We start from the raw sequence: 20846 nt of genomic DNA, 5'->3' as shown, positions 1-20846 counted from the left end.
AACGCAACACCTCACACCTGTCTGCATTAAATTCCATCTGTCATTTTCTGGCCCATTTTTCCAGTTGGTCCAGATCCCTCGGCAAGCTTTGAAAGCCTTCCTCGCTGTCCACAACGCCTCCAATCTTGGTGTCATCAGCAAAATTGCTGATCCAATTGACCACATCTATATCATTGATATAGACAACAAACAACAATGGTCCCAGCACAGATCCCTGAGGCACACCACTAGTCACAGGCCTCCAGTCTGAGAAGCAATCATCCACTACCACTCTCTGTCTTCTCCCACACAGCCAATTCCGAATCCAGTTTACAACGTCTCCATGGACACCTCGTGTCTGAACCTTCTGAACTAACCTCCCATGTGGGACCTTGTCAAAGGCCTTACTAAAGTTCATGCAGACAACATCCACAGCCTTTCCTTCATCTACTTTCTTGGTAACCTCTTCGAAAAATTCTACAAGATTTGTTAAACATGATCTACCACGCACAAAGCCATACTGACTATCAGCCCTTGGCTGTCCAAATACTTGTATATCCTATCTCTCAGAACACCTTCCAATAACTGACCTACTACTGATGTCAGGATCACCGGCCTGTAGTTACCTGGTTTACAATTGGAGCCTTTTTTAAACAACGGAACTACAAGAGCTACCCTCCAATCCTCCGGCACTGCACCCGTGGCTGAAGACATTTTAAATATTTCTGTCAGGGCCCCTGCAATTTCTACTCTAGTCTCTCTCAAGGTCCAAGGAAATATCAAGTCAGGCCCGGGGGATTTATCTACCTTTATGCGCTGTAAGGCAGCAAGCACCTCCTCCTCTTTAATCTACAAATGTTCCATGACGCTACTGCTTGTTTCCCTTCCTTCCATATACACTATGCCAGTTTCCTGAGTAAATAATGATGCAAAAAAACTGTTTAAGATCTCCGCCATCTCGTGAGGCTCCACATATTGACAACCACTCTGATCTTCTAGGGGACCAATTTTGTCCCTTACTATCCTTTTACGCTTAATATACTTGTAGAAACCCTTCAGGTTTTCCTTCACATTATCTGCCAAAGCCACCTCATGTCTTTTTTCCTTCCTGATTTCCTTCTTTAGTATTTTCTTACATTTTCTATACTCTTCAAGTAACTCATTTGTTCTTTGTTGCCTCTACCTGCTATACACCTCTCTCTTTTTCTTAACCAGATCACCAATATCCCTTGAAAACCAAGGTTCCCTATGCCTGTTAACTTTGCCTTTAATCCTGACAGGAACATGCAAACGCTGCACTCTCAAAATTTCGCCTTTGAAGGCCTTCCACTTACTGAACACATCCTCGCCAGAAAAAAAAATATCCCAATCCACTCTTCCTAGATCCTTTTTCATTTCCACAAAATTTGCCCTTCTCCAATTTAGAACCTCAACTTGAGGACCAGACCCATCCTTATACATAATTAACTTGAAACTAATGACATTATGGTCACTGGACCCAAAATGTTCGCCTACACATACTTCTGTCACCTGACTGTCTGGTTTCCTAATAGGAGATCAAGTATTGCATCCTCTCTCGTAGGTACCTCTATATATTGATTTAGAAAACTTTCCTGAAAACATTTCACAAACTCCAAGCCATCTCGCCCTATTACAGTTTGGGAGTCCCAGTCAATATGTGGAAAGTTAAAATCCCCTACTATTACAACTTCCTGTTTCTTACATCGGTCTACTATCTTTATACAGATTTGCTCCTCCAATTCTCTCTGACTATTGGGCGGTCTATAATACACCCCTATTAGTGTGGTCACACCTTTCCCGTTCCTCAGCTCCACCCATATGACCTCTGTAGACAAGCACTCCGGTCTGACCTGTCTACGCACAGTTGTGATATTTTCCCTGACTAGTAATGCCACTCCTCCCTCTTTCATCCCTCCCCCTCTATCACGTCTGAAACAACAAATAATTCTATCACGCATAAACCTTAGGTCAGAGGTTATCTTTTTGTATTAATGTATTAAAAATAAATTATAAATTCTACCAATGGAACCTCTTACTAAAGGATTCATATTCAAACAGTATCCAACAAATCAGATTCTTGCATATATGGAAACTTAGATAATTATTTTTGTAAAAAATGTCTAACATGAAGATATTGCAGTAAGTGTGTATGAGAGAGAGAATATTTGCTAATTAACTCTTAATGTCATCAATCGACCATCACAAAATAAAGGAAAATAAAAATAAATAAAAGCAAAAAACAGATCCCCTTAATCACTAAAAATTAAACAACATTGGGAGAGAGAACTTAATATGACCTTTGTTAATGAAGATGGTCAATTCTTCTTTGATATGTGCCAATCAGTGTTTAATTCAATTTAAAATTGTTCACTGTTACTATTTAACAAAGGAGAGACTGTAGCGGTGTGGCTACACGCAGCTCTGCAATAAACGACACGGAGTCGATAAGCTGCAGATACAAAAGAGGTTTATTCAAACCGCGGCCTCGCTTTAAAGCCTTCCTGATCACGCCCTGCCCGGGCGGGAACGCTGTAGGGGGCGCGTATTCACAGTCCCGTCCCGCGCGCGGATGCTGTAGGGGGCACGTATTCACAGTCCCATCCCGCGCGTGGATGCTGTAGGGGGAGCGTATTCACAGTCCCGTCACGCGCGCGGATGCTGTAGGGGGCGCGTATTCACAGTCCTGTCCCGCGCGCGGATGCTGTAGGGGGCGCGTATTCACAGTCCCGTCCCACGCGCGGATGCTGTAGGGGGCGCGTATTCACAGTCCCGTCCCGCGCGCGGATGCTGTAGGGGGCGCGTATTCACAGTCCCGTCCCACGCGCGGATGCTGTAGGGGGCGCGTATTCACAGTCCCGTCCCACGCGCGGATGCTGTAGGGGGCGCGTATTCACAGTCCCGTCCCGCGCGGATGCTGAGGGGGCGCGTATTCACAGTCCCGTCCCACGCGCGGATGCTGTAGGGGGCGCGTATTCACAGTCCCGTCCCACGCGCGGATGCTGTAGGGGGCGCGTATTCACAGTCCCGTCCCGCGCGCGGATGCTGTAGGGGGCGCGTATTCACAGTCCCGTCCCGCGCGCGGATGCTGTAGGGGGCGCGTATTCACAGTCCCGTCCCACGCGCGGATGCTGTAGGGGGCGCGTATTCACAGTCCCGTCCCACGCGCGGATGCTGTAGGGGGCGCGTATTCACAGTCCCGTCCCACGCGCGGATGCTGTAGGGGGCGCGTATTCACAGTCCCGTCCCACGCGCGGATGCTGTAGGGGGCGCGTATTCACAGTCCCGTCCCACGCGCGGAAGCTGTAGGGGGCGCGTATTCACAGACCCGTCCCACGCGCGGATGCTGTAGGGGGCGCGTATTCACAGTCCCGTCCCACGCGCGGATGCTGTAGGGGGCGCGTATTCACAGTCCCGTCCCGCGCACGGATGCTGTAGGGGGCGCGTATTCACAGTCCCGTCCCGCGCGCGGATGCTGTAGGGGGCGCGTATTCACAGTCCCGTCCCGCGCGGTTGCTGTAGGGGTCGCGTATTCACAGTCCCATCCCGCGCGGATGCTGTAGGGGGCGCGTATTCACAGTCCCGTCCCGCGCGGTTGCTGTAGGGGGCGCGTATTCACAGTCCCGTCCCGCGCGGATGCTGTAGGGGGCGCGTATTCACAGTCCCGTCCCGCGCGGATGCTGTAGGGGGCGCGTATTCACAGTCCCGTCCCGCGCGGTTGCTGTAGGGGGCGCGTATTCACAGTCCCGTCCCGCGAGGATGCTGTAGGGGGCGTGTATTCACAGTCCCGTCCCGCGCGGATGCTGTAGGGGGCGCGTATTCACAGTCCCGTCCCGCGCGGATGCTTCAGGGGGCACGTATTCACAGTCCCGTCCCGCGCGGATGCTGTAGGGGGCGCGTATTCACAGTCCCGTCCCGCGCGGTTGCTGTAGGGGGCGCGTATTCACAGTCCCGTCCCGCGCGGTTGCTGTAGGGGGCGCGTATTCACAGTCCCGTCCCACGCGCGGATGCTGTAGGGGGCGCGTATTCACAGTCCCGTCCCGCGCGGTTGCTGTAGGGGGCGCGTATTCACAGTCCCGTCCCACGCGCGGATGCTGTAGGGGGCGCGTATTCACAGTCCCGTCCCACGCGCGGATGCCGTAGGGGGCGCGTATTCACAGTCCCGTCCCACGCGCGGATGCTGTCGGGGGCGCGTATTCACAGTCCCGTCCCACGCGCGGATGCTGTAGGGGGCGCGTATTCACAGTCCCGTCCCACGCGCGGATGCTGTAGGGGGCGCGTATTCACAGTCCCGTCCCACGCGCGGATGCTGCAGGGGGCGCGTATTCACAGTCCCGTCCCGGGCGGGAATGCTGTAGGGGGCGCGTATTCACAGTCCCGTCCCACGCGGGAATGCTGTAGGGGGCACGTATTCACAGTCCCGTCCCACGCGGGAATGCTGTAGGGGGCGCGTATTCACAGTCCCTTCCCACGCGCGGATGCTGTAGGGGGCGTGTATTCACAGTCCCTTCCCACGCGCGGATGCTGTAGGGGGCGTGTATTCACAGTCCCGTCCCGCGCGGGAATGCTGTAGGGGGCACGTATTCACAGTCCCGTCCCACGCGCGGATGCTGTAGGGGGCGCGTATTCACAGTCCCGTCCCACGCGCGGATGCTGCAGGGGGCGCGTATTCACAGTCCCGTCCCGGGCGGGAATGCTGTAGGGGGCGCGTATTCACAGTCCCGTCCCACGCGGGAATGCTGTAGGGGGCACGTATTCACAGTCCCGTCCCACGCGGGAATGCTGTAGGGGGCGCGTATTCACAGTCCCTTCCCACGCGCGGATGCTGTAGGGGGCGTGTATTCACAGTCCCTTCCCACGCGCGGATGCTGTAGGGGGCGCGTATTCACAGTCCCGTCCCGCGCGGGAATGCTGTAGGGGGCACGTATTCACAGTCCCGTCCCGCGCGGATGCTGTAGGGGGCGCGTATTCACAGTCCCGTCCCACGCGCGGATGCTGTAGGGGGCGCGTATTCACAGTCCCGCCCCGCGCGGGAATGCTGTAGGGGGCGCGTATTCACAGTCCCGTCCCACGCGCGGATGCTGTAGGGGGCGCGTATTCACAGTCCCGTCCCGCGCGCGGATGCTGTAGGGGGCGCGTATTCACAGTCCCGTCCCATGCGCGGATGCTGTAGGGGGCGCGTATTCACAGTCCCGCCCCGCGCGGGAATGCTGTAGGGGGCGCGTATTCACAGTCCCGTCCCACGCGCGGATGCTGTAGGGGGCGCGTATTCACAGTCCCGTCCCGCGCGCGGATGCTGTAGGGGGCGCGTATTCACAGTCCCGTCCCATGCGCGGATGCTGTAGGGGGCGCGTATACACAGTCCCGTCCCACGCGCGGATGCTGTAGGGGGCGCGTATTCACAGTCCCGTCCCGCGCGCGGATGCTGTAGGGGGCGCGTATTCACAGTCCTGTCCCACGCGTGGGCTTTTCCCCAGCAGGCTTGGTGACCTTTTTGGGACAGGCCTCAATGCACCACTTTGTGAGCCGGTTCGAGTGCGCTGGGAAGTGGGTCGCCACATACCCCACCCCGCAGAACCGGCGATACACCCCCCAATGTCCACAGTCTGGGCCGGACCCTGTTTGGGAGGTCTGCCTCTGCCCCACGATGCCGGAATCTCGACCGGCTGCGCCACGTCCACATGGGCCGGTTTGAGTCGGTCCACCGAGAAAACCTCCTCTCTCCCCCCAATGTCCAGTAGGAATGTGGACCCGTTGTTCCTGATCACCGTAAACGACCCCTCGTAGGGCTGCTGTAGCGGTGCCCGATGTCCGCCCTGTCGTACAAAAACAAACTTACAGTTTCGCAGGTTTTTGGGTACGCAGGTCGGGTTCTGCCCATACTGCGAAGTGGGTATGAGGGCCAGGTTGCCGAGCCTCTCTCGTAGTCTGCTCAGGACTGCTGCGGGGTCTTCCTCTTGCCCCCTTGGGGCTGGTATGAACTCCCCGGGGACGACCAAGGGTGCGCCGTACACCAACTCGGCCGACGGGGTGCGCAGATCTTCTTTGGGCGCCGTGCGGATTCCGAGCAGGACCCAGGGAAGCTTGTCTACCCAGTTAGGCCCTTTGAGGCGGGTCATGAGAGCCCCTGTCTGAGTCAAGGGCCAGGGGTCTTTCTGCTCTCGGTCCAGCGTAAAACCCTTGGGGAGACATCAGATGTCCATCCACTTTCGTCGAGTCAAACCACGAGAAAGGTTCGTGTCGGCCACCCGACCGCGCCTGAGGCCCAGCGGCCTTCCCCCGATCCCCGGGGCCCCGCTGCCCGAGTCTCCCCCGATCCCCGGGGACCCGCTGCCCGAGTCTCCCCCCGATCCCCGGGGCCGCGCTGTCCGAGTCTCCCCCGATCCCCGGGGCCGCGCCGCCCGAGTCTCCCCCGATCCCCGGGGACCCGCTGCCCGAGTCTCCCTCCGATCTCCGGGGACCCGCTGCCCGAGTCTCCCCCCCCACCGATCCCCGGGGCCGCACTCTCCGAGTCTCCCCCCACCAATCTCCTGGGCCGTGCAGCCCGAGTCTCCCCCCGATTCCCGGGGCCCCGCTGCCCGAGTCTCCCCCCCCACGATCCCCGGGGCCCCGCTGCCCGAGTCTCCCCTCGATTCCCGGGGCCCCGCTGCCCGAGTCTCCCCCGATCCCCGGCGCTGCCCGAGTCTCCCCCCAATTCCAAGGGCCCCACTTCCCGAGTCTCCCCCCGATCCCCGGGGCCCCCGCTGCACGAGTCTCCCCCCTATCCCCGGGGTCCCGCTGCTCGAGTCTCCCACCCCCGATCCCCGGGGCCCCGCTGCCCTGTAGATCAACACAGTCCAATATCACCCCTTGAATATAACAGCAACGAGATAATGCTGAAGCTTTATAAGACACTAGTCAGACCGCACTTGGAGTATTGTCAACAATGTTGGGCCCCCCATCTCAGTCAGGATGTGTTGTCATTGGAGAGAGTCCAGAGGAGGTTCAGAAAGATGATTTCGGGAATGAAGGGGTTAAAATATGAGGAGCACTTGGCAGCTTTGACCCTGTGCCCACTGGAACTCAGAAAAATGCGGGTGCATCTCATTGAAACCTACCAAATGTTGAAAGGACTGGATAAGGTGGATGTGGAGAAGGTATTTCCTGTGGTGGGGCACAGCCACAAAGTCGAGGGGCCACCTTTTCAAACAGAGGTAAGCAGCTTATTTTTTTTATTAGCCAAGGTGCATTGGATCTGTGGAATGCTCTGCCACAGACTGCGGTGGAGGCCGAGTGTGTGGGTATATTCAAGGCGGAAGTTGATCGTTTCCTGAACGGTCAGGGCATCAAAGGATATGGCGGGAGGTCAGATATCTGGAATTGAGTGCGATCTGGGATCAGCCATGATGGAAAGGTGGCTGACTCAATGGGCTGAATGGCCTAATTCTGTTCCTATGCCTTATGGACTTATGAACACAAGCCCCCTCAATCATGATGAATCTCCTCTGCACTCTTCCACCACAAAACATCCTTTGTACAGAATGCTAAGCGGAACTGAAAGCAACTTTTCAAGAACGTTGTCAAGTCAGGCAGCATCTGTTGAGGGGAATAGAGTCGATGGTTGGGACAGAACCCATCACTTACGGGACTAACACAGGCCCTTCGGCCCAACCTTTCCATGCTGTCCTCCTGTCCATTTAAACTAATCCCTCTGCCTGTGTTTGACACAGAACACAGAAATCTACAGCACATTACAGGCTCTTCAGCCCACAATGTTGTACCGACCATGTAACCTACTCTAGAGACTGCCTAGGATTTCCTGATCGTATATCCCTCTATGTCTCTAAGCTCCATGAACCTATCTAAGAGTCTCTTAAAATACCCCATTGTATCCACCTCCACCATCGCTGCAGGCAGTGCATTCCATGCACCCACCACTCTCTGTGTAAGAAACATACCCCTGGCATTCCCTCAGTACCGACTTCCAAGCAGCTTAAAACTACGTCCCCTCGTGTTAGTCACTTCAAGCCTGGGAAAATGCCGCTGGCTATCCACATGGTCAAAGCCTCTCATCATCTTATTACAATTACTTATGTACAGGTTAGGAGAAATATAGCTTCAACATCACCTCACAGCTCTTGAACTCAATCCCACGGTTGATGAAGGCCATCACACCAGACGCCTTCCTAACAACACTGCCAACTTCCACAGCAGCTTTGAATGTCGTATGGACACAGACCCCAAGATCTCTCTGACCCTCCACACTGCCAAGAGTCTCACCATTAATATGATATTCTGTGTTCAAATTTGACCTGCAGAAATGAACCTCTTCATCTGTGTTGAACTCCCTCTGCCACTTCCCAGTTCTGCATCCGAGGCGAGGAAATAGATTGCTGAGCCTCTGGCTAGGATCATTATGTCCTTATTGCCCACGGGAATGGTCCCGGAGGATTGGAGGGAGGCGAATGTTGTCGCCTTGTTCCAAAAGGGTAGTAGGGTCAGTCCGGATAATTATAGACCATTGAGCCTTACATCTGTGGTGGGAAAGCTGTTGGAAAAGATTCACAAAGATAGGATTTATTGGCATTTAGAGAATCATGGTCTGATCAGTGACAGTCAGCATGGCTTTCTGAAGGGCAGATGGTGTCTCACAAGCCTGATGGAGTTCTTTTAGGATGTGACCAGGCATATAGATGAGGGTATTGCAGTGGATGTGATCTACATGGATTTTAGTAATGCATTTGATAAGGTTCCACACTGTAGGCTTATTCAGAAAGTCAGAAGGCATGGGATCCAGGGATGTTTGACCAGGTGGATTCAGAGTTGGCTTGCCTGCAGAAAGCAGAGAGTTGTGGTGGAGGGAGTGCATTCGGATTGGAGGGTTGTGACTAGTCGTGTCCCACAAGGATCAGTTCTGGGACCACTGCCTTTCGTGATTTTTATTAATGACCTGGATGTCGGGGTAGAAGGATGGATTGGCAAGTTTGTTGAAGACACAAAGGCTGGTGGTGTTGTGGACAGTGAAGAGGATTGTCAAAGAATGCAGAGAGACATTGATAGGATGCAGGAGAGGGCTGAGAAGTGGCAGATAGCGTTCAACCTGCAGAAGTGTGAGCTGGTACACTTTAGAAGGACAAACTCCAAGGCAGAGTACAAAGTAAATGGCAGGATACTTGTAAGTGTGAAGGAGCAGAGGGATCTGGGGCTACATGTCCACAGATCCCTGAAAGTTGCCTCACAGGTAGACAGAGTAGTTAAGAAAGGTTATGGGTTGTTAGCTTTTATAAGTTGAAGGATTTAAGAGTTTAAGAGTCGCGATGTAATGTTGCAGCTTTATAAAACTCTGGTTGGGCCACACAAGGAGTACTCTGTCTAGTTCTGGCCACCTCACTATAGGAAGGATGTGGAAGCATTGGAAAGGGTACAGAGGAGATTTACCAGAATGCTGCCTGGTTTAGAGTATGGATTATGATCAGAGATTAAGGGAGCTAGGGCTTTACTCTCTGGAGAGAAGGAGGATGAGAGGAGAAATGATAGCGGTATAGTTGATATTAAGGGGAATAGATAGAGTGGACAGCCAGCGCCTCTTCCCCAGGGCACCACTGCTCAATACAAGAGGACATGGTTTTAAGGTAAGGGGAGGGAAGTTCAAGGGGGATATTAGAGGAAGATTTTATACTCAAGAGAGTGGTTGGTGTGTGGAATGCACTGCCCGAGTCAGTGGTGGAGGCAGATACACTAGTGAAGTTTAACAGACTGTTAGACAGGTATATGGCGGAATTTAAATTTAGGGACGCAGCGTTTAAGGGTCGGCACAACATTGTGGGCCGAAGGGCCTGTACTGTGCTGTATTGTTCTATGTTCTATCTATTTCTCGCTGGAATCTCTCTTTTAATTTAATTTTTTATTGAAGGCTCGACACAGTACAGAAAACGTAATGCATTACATTTTCCTCCATTTTGCTTTTATACCTTACCCCTAAACAGTGGGGCCTTCTGGGAGTTGTAGTCATTTGTCCTCGCTCGCTCCCTGTCAGCCACCACAGACGTCACCGAAACAGACCCAGCGAGGCGCGAAGGGGAATCACACCCGTCCTTGTGGGCGCCGAGACCGGCGACACCGACAGAAGCGCATCGCTGATCACCGCCATGGCGATGGAGCGGAAGAGGAGGGGCTGATCATGGGCCGATTTCCTCCAGCCATTCGTAGCTCAGATTTAACACTGACCCCTGCTGTCATTGGCTGTAGAGACTGTCGCTCAAATGGGAACTCGGAGGGTGATTAGTTTATGTGAACGTCAGTCAGCCTTCCTGTCTTTATGAGTTTGGATTTGGATTTATAACGGAACAGGAAGCAAATTGGGAGAAATGTGAGTTTTTATGTGATGGTGCATCAGTCTCCGAGTGACATTATTAACAATAAAAGGGCAAAGGCCGTGGTGAGGAAGGAGGTTATCTACTGGAGTTTATATGGAGATAATATTGGAAGGGATATCAAACTTGGAATTGTTTGGGATATGATTTAGAAAATGGGGGGATTTGTGGGGATCATAATATTCCAGTGTTGATTAATGAGGGCAAAATGATTGTTACTGAAACAGGGAAGGTTGTGTTACTGGCTGGGTCATTTGCTGAGATTCACAATCAGGATAATTAAAGTGAAGAAGTTAAACAATGTAAGGATATGTTATTCAGTGTATACCCTGATGTACTGGAAGTCAGCTGTAGCAATGATAGCATCACTGATGGAGAGATTTCTTTGTATGAATTTAAGAAGTCTATTAATAATGCAGGTCTGGTGTCCCCAGGAAAGAGTGATATTTGAAATTGTAATTGTATATAATTCTCTTCTGTGAAAATGTTAAATGTTTGAATTGTGCATCTACTTTCCTCATGGAAAATGGAAATAGTAGTGTCTATTCTGAAACCTGGCAGATCCCCATTTGATCCTTCTAGTTAAGGGCCTATATCGTGAATGTCTCAAATATGTAAACTTATGGAATGTATGGTAATCAAGCGCTTGAGTAATATTTTGGAAAGAGTGGTGATAAAGTGTTTTATTAGAGTGGATTTTGGAAGGGTGAAATGTTATTAGATTCAGTTTTAGGTTTGGAAGATGATATTCGGAAAGCACAATTAAATAAAGATGTTGTAATAGCAGTATTTCTTGATACTGAAAAGGGAAATGATATGGAAGAAAGGACTTTTGATTAAATTAGGAGTAAGGGGGACATTGTATAAGTTTTTTGATTTTTTTTTTGGATGGACTGTCCAAGTATCGGTCAGCATGTTATGTTTGTGTTTCTATGAAATAGAAAATGGGATCCCACAAGGCAGTATTTGTAGCCCTTCATTATTTAATATTATGATTTAATATTTTCTCTGAGATGGGAAAGTGGGATACCCTGGGTAAATCACAATATACAGATGATGTAGCTTTATAGATTAGAGGTATTAATTGCAATTTACAATTAATAGGTCAAACAGTGGGCAGATTGATGAGGATTTTAAGCTTTTAGTCGTTAAAACACATTACGTGGTTTACAAACAACATTAATAGGCTTGCACTTGATTTTAAATTATATGATTAATATCTTGAGGAAGTGTCAGTGGTAAGATTTCTCAGTAGGTGGATGGATAATAAGCTGACATGGAAGCACCTATCAGTAAAATAATTGATAAATGTAAAGGAGCTTTAAATCTCCTCAGATATCTATGTGGGTATTCTTGGGTGCAACTTGAAAATCTTTGTTGACCAAATATATTTGTTTAATTTGATCAGTTCTTGATTATGTCTGTGTGGCTTATGGATCAGCTTCATCTTCAAATTAAAAATGTTTGCATGTGATACAATTACAGACATTAAGATTGTTTTCTAGTGCAGTAATGTTGTCTCCTGTTTTGGCTTTACTGATTGCAATGGGACAATTGCCCTCAAAGTAACAGAGGTTCAAGTTGATGTCAACATACTAGATTAATTTGCAGGGGCAAAGAAATAATCATCTTGTTAATGCTGTGCTGGAGGACGGTTGGGGAAATCACAAGAAGAGTGTTTTAAGTTTTGGATGGTTGGTACAATATGTCCCACCGTAGCTTTCTCCGTAACCCCACCTTGTCTTTTCCAATGACTTCAGTTGATTTTAGGTTACACGATCGGATTCGGTTCTGCCTGAGAGTCTGTTGGTTTAATATTTTCTCTGAGATGGGAAAGTGGGATACCCTGGGTAAATCACAATATACAGATGATGTAGCTTTATAGATTAGAGGTATTAATTGCAATTTACAATTAATAGGTCAAACAGTGGGCAGATTGATGAGGATTTTAAGCTTTCAGTCATTAAAACACATTACGTGGTTTACAAACAACTAATGAAATTTATTATCATACAGTAACCATTTTTACAGATGAATCAAAAGATAAGTAACTGGGGATGTTGGTGTGGCTGTTTTTGTGTGCCTGAATTGCAGGTAATGATAAAGAAATGACTTATGTCATTTATCAGCATAGAAAGAAGAATTCTTTGCCAACAGTTTAGGCTTACAGTGGGTGGAGGAAATTGGTCCTTATAATTTGCTCATAATACATTTCGGTTTTGATGAGTCTTAAACAGGTCATTCTGGCAGTAGGTCAGATTGACTGTTGAAAACTCCTCAAATGGTATTTCATATATAAAGTTTGATTTATATGTCTGCACATTATGGGACCTGCACATCACACTGTTGAGGGAAATGATGGGGTTGACTGTTTAGCACTAAAAGTTGTTAAATGTTAAGCTGTGGATTATAGACCTTCCACTTAGCAAATTAGAAGCTAAAGGGTTGGTAGTGTTAAGAATTAGGGGCTTATGGCAAGACGTAGGATAATGGACATAAGGACAGACACTTTTACAGAATACATAAACCTGTTGGGTTTATAGAAGAAGGGCTTAAAACAAGGGAAGGAATGATATTGACATGACATAGAAATGTCCACACTATGCTTAATTATGACTTGTAACTAATTGGAAAACTTCATTCTGTGTCGTGTACATTTTGTCATTATGAAACTGTCGAAACACATACTATTTCAATGTGAAGCGTACAAGGCTGAAGAAAAATCAAATGCAGCCTTCAGTACAATCTTTGCGAGGGTAGATAGTTTTCAGATAAAAACTTTATTAAATTATGGGACTGACTTTAAATCAATTCACAGTTTGAGCTGGAAAAGGCATGTAATTATTGTGTTAAACCTAAGGAAATGACATATAGTGTAGCAAAGGTGAGTGGAATGTTGGATTATTGGGATGCTCTTATAATCCAACAAAAGGCAACGAAAAAAGCCATAAGAATGGTCAAGATGAAATATGAGGGCAAACTGGCCAATAATATAAATCAGGATGCTAAAAGTTTAGTTTTCAGTTACATGAAGAGTGAAAGGGAGATGAGAGTTGATACTGGACCACTGGAAAATGATGCTGGTGAAGTAGTAATGGGGGACTAAGAAATGGCAGATGAACTTAATGAACAATCTTCACTGTCTTTTCCAGTCAGTACCGCCCCCACTTGTCCCATTTAACCTGTCTCATTACGGGTGGACTCTAGGACCCAGGGGAGCTCAGGACCCGCCGCCCACGGCTGCTGCTGAATCCGCGGTGTTTCTGTTTGGTTGACGGATGCGGTGAACGAGTTAAAATTAATCGATCGACAATTCTCATGTCGTGTTTATTTCACTCCATAGGACCATAGAACACTACAGCACAGAAAACAGGCCATTTGGCGCTTCTAGTCTGTGTGGAAACTTTATTCCGCTCGTCCCACTGACCTGCACCCAGTCCGTAACCCTCCAGACCTCTCCCTTCCATGTATCCATCCAATTTATTCTTAAAACTTAAGAGTGAGCCTGCATTTACCATGTCAGATGGCAGCTCGTTCCACACTCCCACCACTCTCTGAGTGAAGAAGATCCTCCTAATGTTCCCCCTAAAGCTTTCCCCTTTCACCCTTAAACCATGTCCTCTCGTATTTATCGTTCCTAATCTAAATGGAAAGAACCTACTCGCATTTACTGTCTATACCCCACATAATTTTGTAAACCTCTATCAAATCTCCCCTCATTCTTCTATGCTCCAAGGAATAAAGTCCCAACCTGTTCAATCTTTCCCTGTAACTCAACTCCTGAAGACCTGGCAGCATCCTAGTAAATCTCTGCACTCTTTCAATCTCTCCAACCTCTCCATGGATACCTCATGTCTGAACTTTCTGAACTAACCTGCGATGTGGGACCTTGTCAAAGGCCTTACTACAGTCCTTACTATCCTTTTACTCTTAATATACTTGTAGAAACCCTTCAGGTTTTCCTTCACATTATCTGCAAAAGCCACCTCATGTCTTTTTTTCCTTCCTAATTTCCTTCTTTAGTATTTTCTTACGTTTTCTATACTCTTTAAGTAACTCATTTGCTCTTTGTTGCCTATACCTGCTAAACACCTCTATCTTTTTCTTAACCAGATCGCCAATATCCCTGGAAAACCAAGGTTCCCTATGCCTGTTAACTTTGCCTTTAATCCTGGCAGGAAAATGCAAACTCTGCACCCTCAAAATTTCACATTTGGAGGCCTTCCACTTACTGAACACATCCTTGTCAGGAAAAAAAAACTTATCCCAATCCACTCTTCCTAGATCCTTATTCATTTCCACAAAATTAGCCCTTCTCCAATTTAGAACCTCAACTCGAGGACCAGACCCATCCTTATCCATAATTAACTTGAAACTAATGACATTACGGTCACTGGACCCAAAATGTTCGCCCACACATACTTCTGTCACCTGACCTGTCTGGTTTCCTAATAGGAGATCAAGTATTGCATCCTCTCTCGTAAGTACCTCTATATATTGATTTAGAAAACTTTCCTGAAAACATTTCACAAACTCTAGCCCTATTACAGTTTGGGAGTCCCAGTCAATATGTGGAAAGTTAAAATCCCCGTCTATTACAACTTCCTGTTTCTTACATCGGTCTACTATCTTTATACAGATTTGCTCCTCCAATTCTCTCTGACTATTGGGCGGTCTATAATACACCCCTATTAGTGTGGTCACACCTTTCCTTTTTTTCTTTTCTTTTCAAATCTTTTTATTAATTTTAAGAAAAACATAAGAAAAATATTAGTACAAAACATTTGAGAGTACATAATAGATTAATTAACAATCAAATATGTATTAATCAATACACAGAGTCTCTCAAACTCATAGTATAATGTAAAGGAATTAAGAAAAAAAAAGAACCCCCCCCCCCCCAAAAAAAACAACTAAAAAAAAACTTTAAAAAAACTAACCAACATGGGCAATCGCATAATGTTGAATACATACAGCAGTGCCAATGACTCCCAACCTCCATCCACACAATCCAGGATAGTAACAATAAGGTTCAGGATCAGACAATTTAATTCATATGAAAATGTTGAATAAATGGTCTCCAAGTTTCCTCAAATTTAACTGAAGAGTCAAAAACCACACTTCTAATTTTTTCTAAGCTCAAACAGGAAATAGTTTGAGAAAACCACTGAAATACAGTTGGAGGGTTAATTTCTTTCCAATTCGGTAAAATAGATCTTCTAGCCATTAGTGTAACAAATGCAATCATTCGTTGGGATGAAGCGGATAAACGCTTATTATCTATCATTGGTAGACCAAAAATTGCGGTAAAAGGATGTGGTTGGAGATTAATATTTAAGACTCTTGAAATAATATTAAAAATATCTTTCCAATAGTTTTGTAAACAAGGACAAGATCAAAACATATGGGTCAACGAAGCAACATCAGAATGACATCTATCACAGGTTGGATTAACATAAGAATAAAATCGAGCAAGTTTATCTTTAGACATGTGAGCTCTATGTACAACCTTAAATTGTATTAGAGCATGTTTAGCACAGATACAGGATGAGTTTACCAATAATAAAAATTTTTCCCATTGCTCAATAGATATAGGGCAATGCAATTCTTCCTGCCATTCCTTCTTAATTTTTTCTGATATATCTGGTTGTACATTCATAATCATATTATAAATGATAGCTACTAAGCCCTTTTGACAAGGATTAAGAGCTAAAATTCTTTCTGTAATGTCCAATGGACATTCTTTCGAAAAAGACTTTAGTTCATTATATAAAAAATTTCTAACGTGTAGATATCTAAAAAAATGGGTTTTAGATAAATTATATTTATTAGATAACTGTTCAAAGGACATAATGTTATCATCCAAAAACAGATCACGAAAACATGTTATACCTTTTGTTTTCCATAAAAGAAAAGCTTGATCTATAGATGATGGTCGGAAAAAGTAGTTAGATATTATAGGACTTGACAGCATAAACTTATTCAAACCAAAAAATTTACGAAATTGAAACCAGATTCGTAATGTATACTTGACTATAGGATTAGTTATCTGTTTATTCATTTTGAATAACGAAAAAGGAAGTGAAGATCCTAAGATTGAGATCAATGAGAAATCTTGCACAGATTTACATTCCAAATTTACCCATTGTGGGCCAGCAACTGTAGTCGATTCTTGTGTCCAAAATATCAAATACCGTATATTAACTGCCCAATAGTAAAATCTTAAGTTTGGTAGAGCCAAACCGCCCTCCTTCTTAGGCTTCTGTAAATATTTTTTACCTAGCCTAGGATTTTTGTTCTGCCACAAATACGAAGATATTTTAGAATCAACTATATCAAAAAAAGATTTAGGAATAAAAATTGGTAATGCTTGAAATAGATATAGAAATTTAGGTAGTATCATCATCTTAATGGCATTAATTCTACCTACCAAAGACAAAGATAGTGGGGACCACCTATTAGCAAGTTGCTTAATTTGATCTATTAAAGGCAAAAAATTAGTTTTAAATAAATCTTTGTTTTTTAGTAATTTTAATACCTAAATAAGTAAAATAGTCTGTAACAATTCTATATGGTACCTGATTATAAATTGAAGTATGCATATTTAATGGAAAAAGTTCACTCTTATTAAAATTCAATTTATATCCAGAAAAATTACTAAATTGAGCAAGCAAAGAAGAAATAGCAGGAATAGATCTTTCAGGGTCAGATATATATAATAACAAATCATCCGCATATAATGATACCTTATACATCGTCTCCCCACGGGTAATACCTGAAATATTGGGTGATTCACGAATAGCTATAGCCAAGGGTTCCAAAGCAATGTCAAATAATAAAGGGCTTAAAGGACAACCTTGCCTTGTGCCCCAAGATAACTGAAAAAAAGGGGATCTTTGATTATTAGTGAAGACCGAAGCTAAAGGTTTCTGATATATTAATTTAATCCATGATATAAATTTTGAACTAAAATTAAAATGTTGCAAAGTATTAAATAAATATGACCATTCGACTCTATCAAATGCTTTTTCGGCATCTAAGGAAATGACACATTCTGGGATTTTAGATGAAGAGGTATAAACAATATTAATTAATTTTCTAATGTTAAAAGATGAATAGCGATTTTTAATAAATCCAGTCTGATCCTCAGAAATAATCCGAGGCAATATATTTTCTAATCTAATAGCCAAAATTTTACTAAAAATCTTAAAATCCGTATTCAGCAAAGATATAGGCCGATAGGATGCACATTCAGTGGGGTCTTTATCTTTTTTAAGAATTAAGGAAATAGAAGCTTTATAAAAAGATTGTGGTAGTTTACCTATACTTAATGCATCTTTAAAAATTTTACAAAGCCAAGGAGAAAGTATAGAAGAAAAGGATGGTCACACCTTTCCTGTTCCTCAGCTCCACCCATATGGCCTCTGTAGACAAGCCCTCCGGTCTGTCCTGTCTACGCACAGCTGTGATATTTTCCCTGACTAGTAATGCCACTCCTCCCCCTTTCATCCCTCCCCCTCTATCACGTCTGAAACAACGAATATTTCTATCATGTATAAACCTTAGGTGGGAGGTTATCTTTTTGTATTAATGTATTAAAAATAAATTATAAATTCTACCAATGAGAATTACAAATTCTCTTACTGAAGGATTCATATTTAAAATAGTATCCAACAAATCAGATTCTTGCATATGTGGGAACTTAGATAATTATGTTTTGTAAAAAAATGTCTAACCTGAAGATATTGCAGTAAGTGTGTTTGAGAGAGAGAATATTTGCTAATTAACTATCAGTGTTTAATTCAATTTAAAATTGTTCACTGTTACTATTTAACAAAGGAGAGACTATCCAAAATATTTCCTAACATAGACAATTATTGCGATAGGTGTAAAACTGAAGTGGCCACTTTTTCACATATGTTCTGGTCATGTTCTTCATCAAAATCTTTTTGGAAATCTTTATTTTCTACAATTTCTAAAGCTCTGAAAATTAATTTACAACCTAATGTACAAACCTTTGATTTCTGCCTATACATGCAGTCCTCGCATGACCTTTATCCTCCTCCACCTCACTATCTGCTCTAACACTCTTGTTCCCCTCCCTCTGCAAATCTAGTTTAACCCACTCCCACCCCCTCCCCCCCCCCCCCCCGAGCAGCACTGGCAAATCTACCCTCAAGGATGTTAGTCCCCCTCCAGTTCACGGGCAAACCGTCCCGTCGGAACAGGCCCCACCTTCCCGGGAACAAAGCCCAATTGTCCAGAAACATGAAGCCCTCCCTCCTGCACCATCTCCTTAGCCACGTATTTAGCTGCACTCTCCGCACATTTATATTTACAGGGACTTTACTCCTGACGCCGGTCCCGGGGCCCGACCCGTTTACAGACCCGGAGCGGAACCGGAGCAGATTCTCAGCCACTGGTTTACACCCACAGTCCGAAAGAAAGGATAAAGTTTCCCCGTGAATTTATTCCCAGTGAAGGTGTGGAGATGGGACTTGGTCTCCGTGTTGTAAAATGAAACTGTCCCGGACTCGTAACAGAGATAAACTCCCACCCTCCCGGGGATGGGACCGGCAGCGAGATGGGACACGGGGGAGGGGAGATCACTGTATACGTCATAATCCCGATGTAATACGTCATCAACCCGCCCGATGACCCAGAATCCGGTCTCCGGACTCAGACTGAACCATCCCTTCCTCTCCCCAGACTCTGCGGCGACTCCCAGACACCAGTATTGATTCCCCGTCACCTCCACCTCCCAGTAATGTCTCCCCGATGTGAATCCCTCCGATCCCAGCACACATTCCCAGTCTGTGAATCTCTTCCCGGTGTCAGGGAGATCCCTCCAGGTCCCGGTCCATCTCACACTCTTCCGATCCTCAGACACCTCGAGACACGGATTCGCCGTTTCCACATCCAGGGTGACAAAGACTGGGGGGAGAAGCAGAGAATTAGAGAGACCCCGGGGATCGGGGGGAGACTCGGGCAGCGCGGCCCCGGGGATCGGGGGGAGACTCGGGCAGCGCGGCCCCGGGGATCGGGGGGAGACTCGGACAGCGCGGCCCCGGGGATCGGGGGGAGACTCGGGCAGCGCGGCCCCGGGGATCGGGGGGAGACTCGGACAGCGCGGCCCCGGGGATCGGGGGGAGACTCGGGCAGCGCGGCCCCGGGGATCGGGGGGAGACTCGGGCAGCGCGGCCCCGGGGATCGGGGGGAGACTCGGGCAGCGCGGCCCGGGGGATCGGGGGGAGACTCGGGCGGCGCGGCCCGGGGGATCGCGGGGAGACTCGGGCAGCGCGGCCCCGGGGATCGGGGGGAGACTCGGACAGCGCGGCCCCTGGGATCGGGGGGGGGGGACTCGGACAGCGCGGCCCGGGGGATCGGGGGGAGAATCGGGCGGCGCGGCCCCTGGGATCGGGGGGGAGACTCGGGCAGCGCGACCCGGGGGATCGGGGGGAGACTCGGGCGGCGCGGCCCGGGGGATCGGGGGGATACTCGGGCAGCGCGGGCCCCAGGGATCGGGGGGAGTCTCGGGCGGCGCGGCCCCTGGGGATCGGGGGGAGAATCGGACGGCGCGGCTCCGGGGATCGGGGGGAGACTCGGACAGCGCCACCCCGGGGATGGAGGGGAGACTCGGGCAGCGCGGCCCGGGGGATCGGGGGGAGACTCGGGCAGCGCGGCCCCAGGGATCGGGGGGGGACTCGGGCGGCTCGGCCCCGGGGATCGGGGGGAGACTCGGGCAGCGCGGCCCCGGGGATCGGGGGGGAGACTCGGGCAGCGCGGCCCTGGGGATCGGGGGGAGACTCGGGCAGCGCGGCCCGGGGGATCGGGGGGAGACTCGGGCAGCGCGGCCCGGGGGATCGGGGGGAGAATCGGGCGGCGCGGCCCCTGGGATCGGGGGGGAGACTCGGGCAGCGCGACCCGGGGGATCGGGGGGAGACTCGGGCGGCGCGGCCCGGGGGATCGGGGGGAGACTCGGGCAGCGCGGCCCCAGGGATCGGTGCGAGACTCGGTCAGCGCGGCCCCGGGGATCGGGGGGAGACTCGGGCAGCGCGGCCCGGGGGATCGGGGGGAGACTCGGGCAGCGCGGCCCCAGGGATCGGGGGGGGACTCGGGCGGCGCGGCCCCGGGGATCGGGGGGGAGACTCGGGCAGCGCGGCCCCGGGGATCGGGGGGAGACTCGGGCAGCGCGGCCCCGGGGATCGGGGGGGAGACTCGGGCAGCGCGGCCCCGGGGATCGGGGGGAGACTCGGGCAGCGCGGCCCCGGGGATCGGGGGGGAGACTCGGACAGCGCGGCCCCCGGGATCGGGGGGGGCGGAGACTCGGGCAGCGCGGCCCCGGGGATCGGGGGGGAGACTCGGACAGCGCGGCCCCGGGGATCGGGGGGAGACTCGGGCAGCGCGGCCCCTGGGATCGTGGGGAGACTCGGGCAGCGCGGCCCCGGGGATCGGGGGGGAGACTTGGGCAGCGCGTCCCCGGGGATCGGGGGGAGA

This window comes from Hemitrygon akajei, unplaced genomic scaffold (genome assembly GCF_048418815.1).
Source record: "Hemitrygon akajei unplaced genomic scaffold, sHemAka1.3 Scf000185, whole genome shotgun sequence".
NCBI classification, from domain to species: Eukaryota; Metazoa; Chordata; class Chondrichthyes; order Myliobatiformes; family Dasyatidae; genus Hemitrygon; species Hemitrygon akajei.
This window is presented reverse-complemented; position numbering follows the sequence as displayed.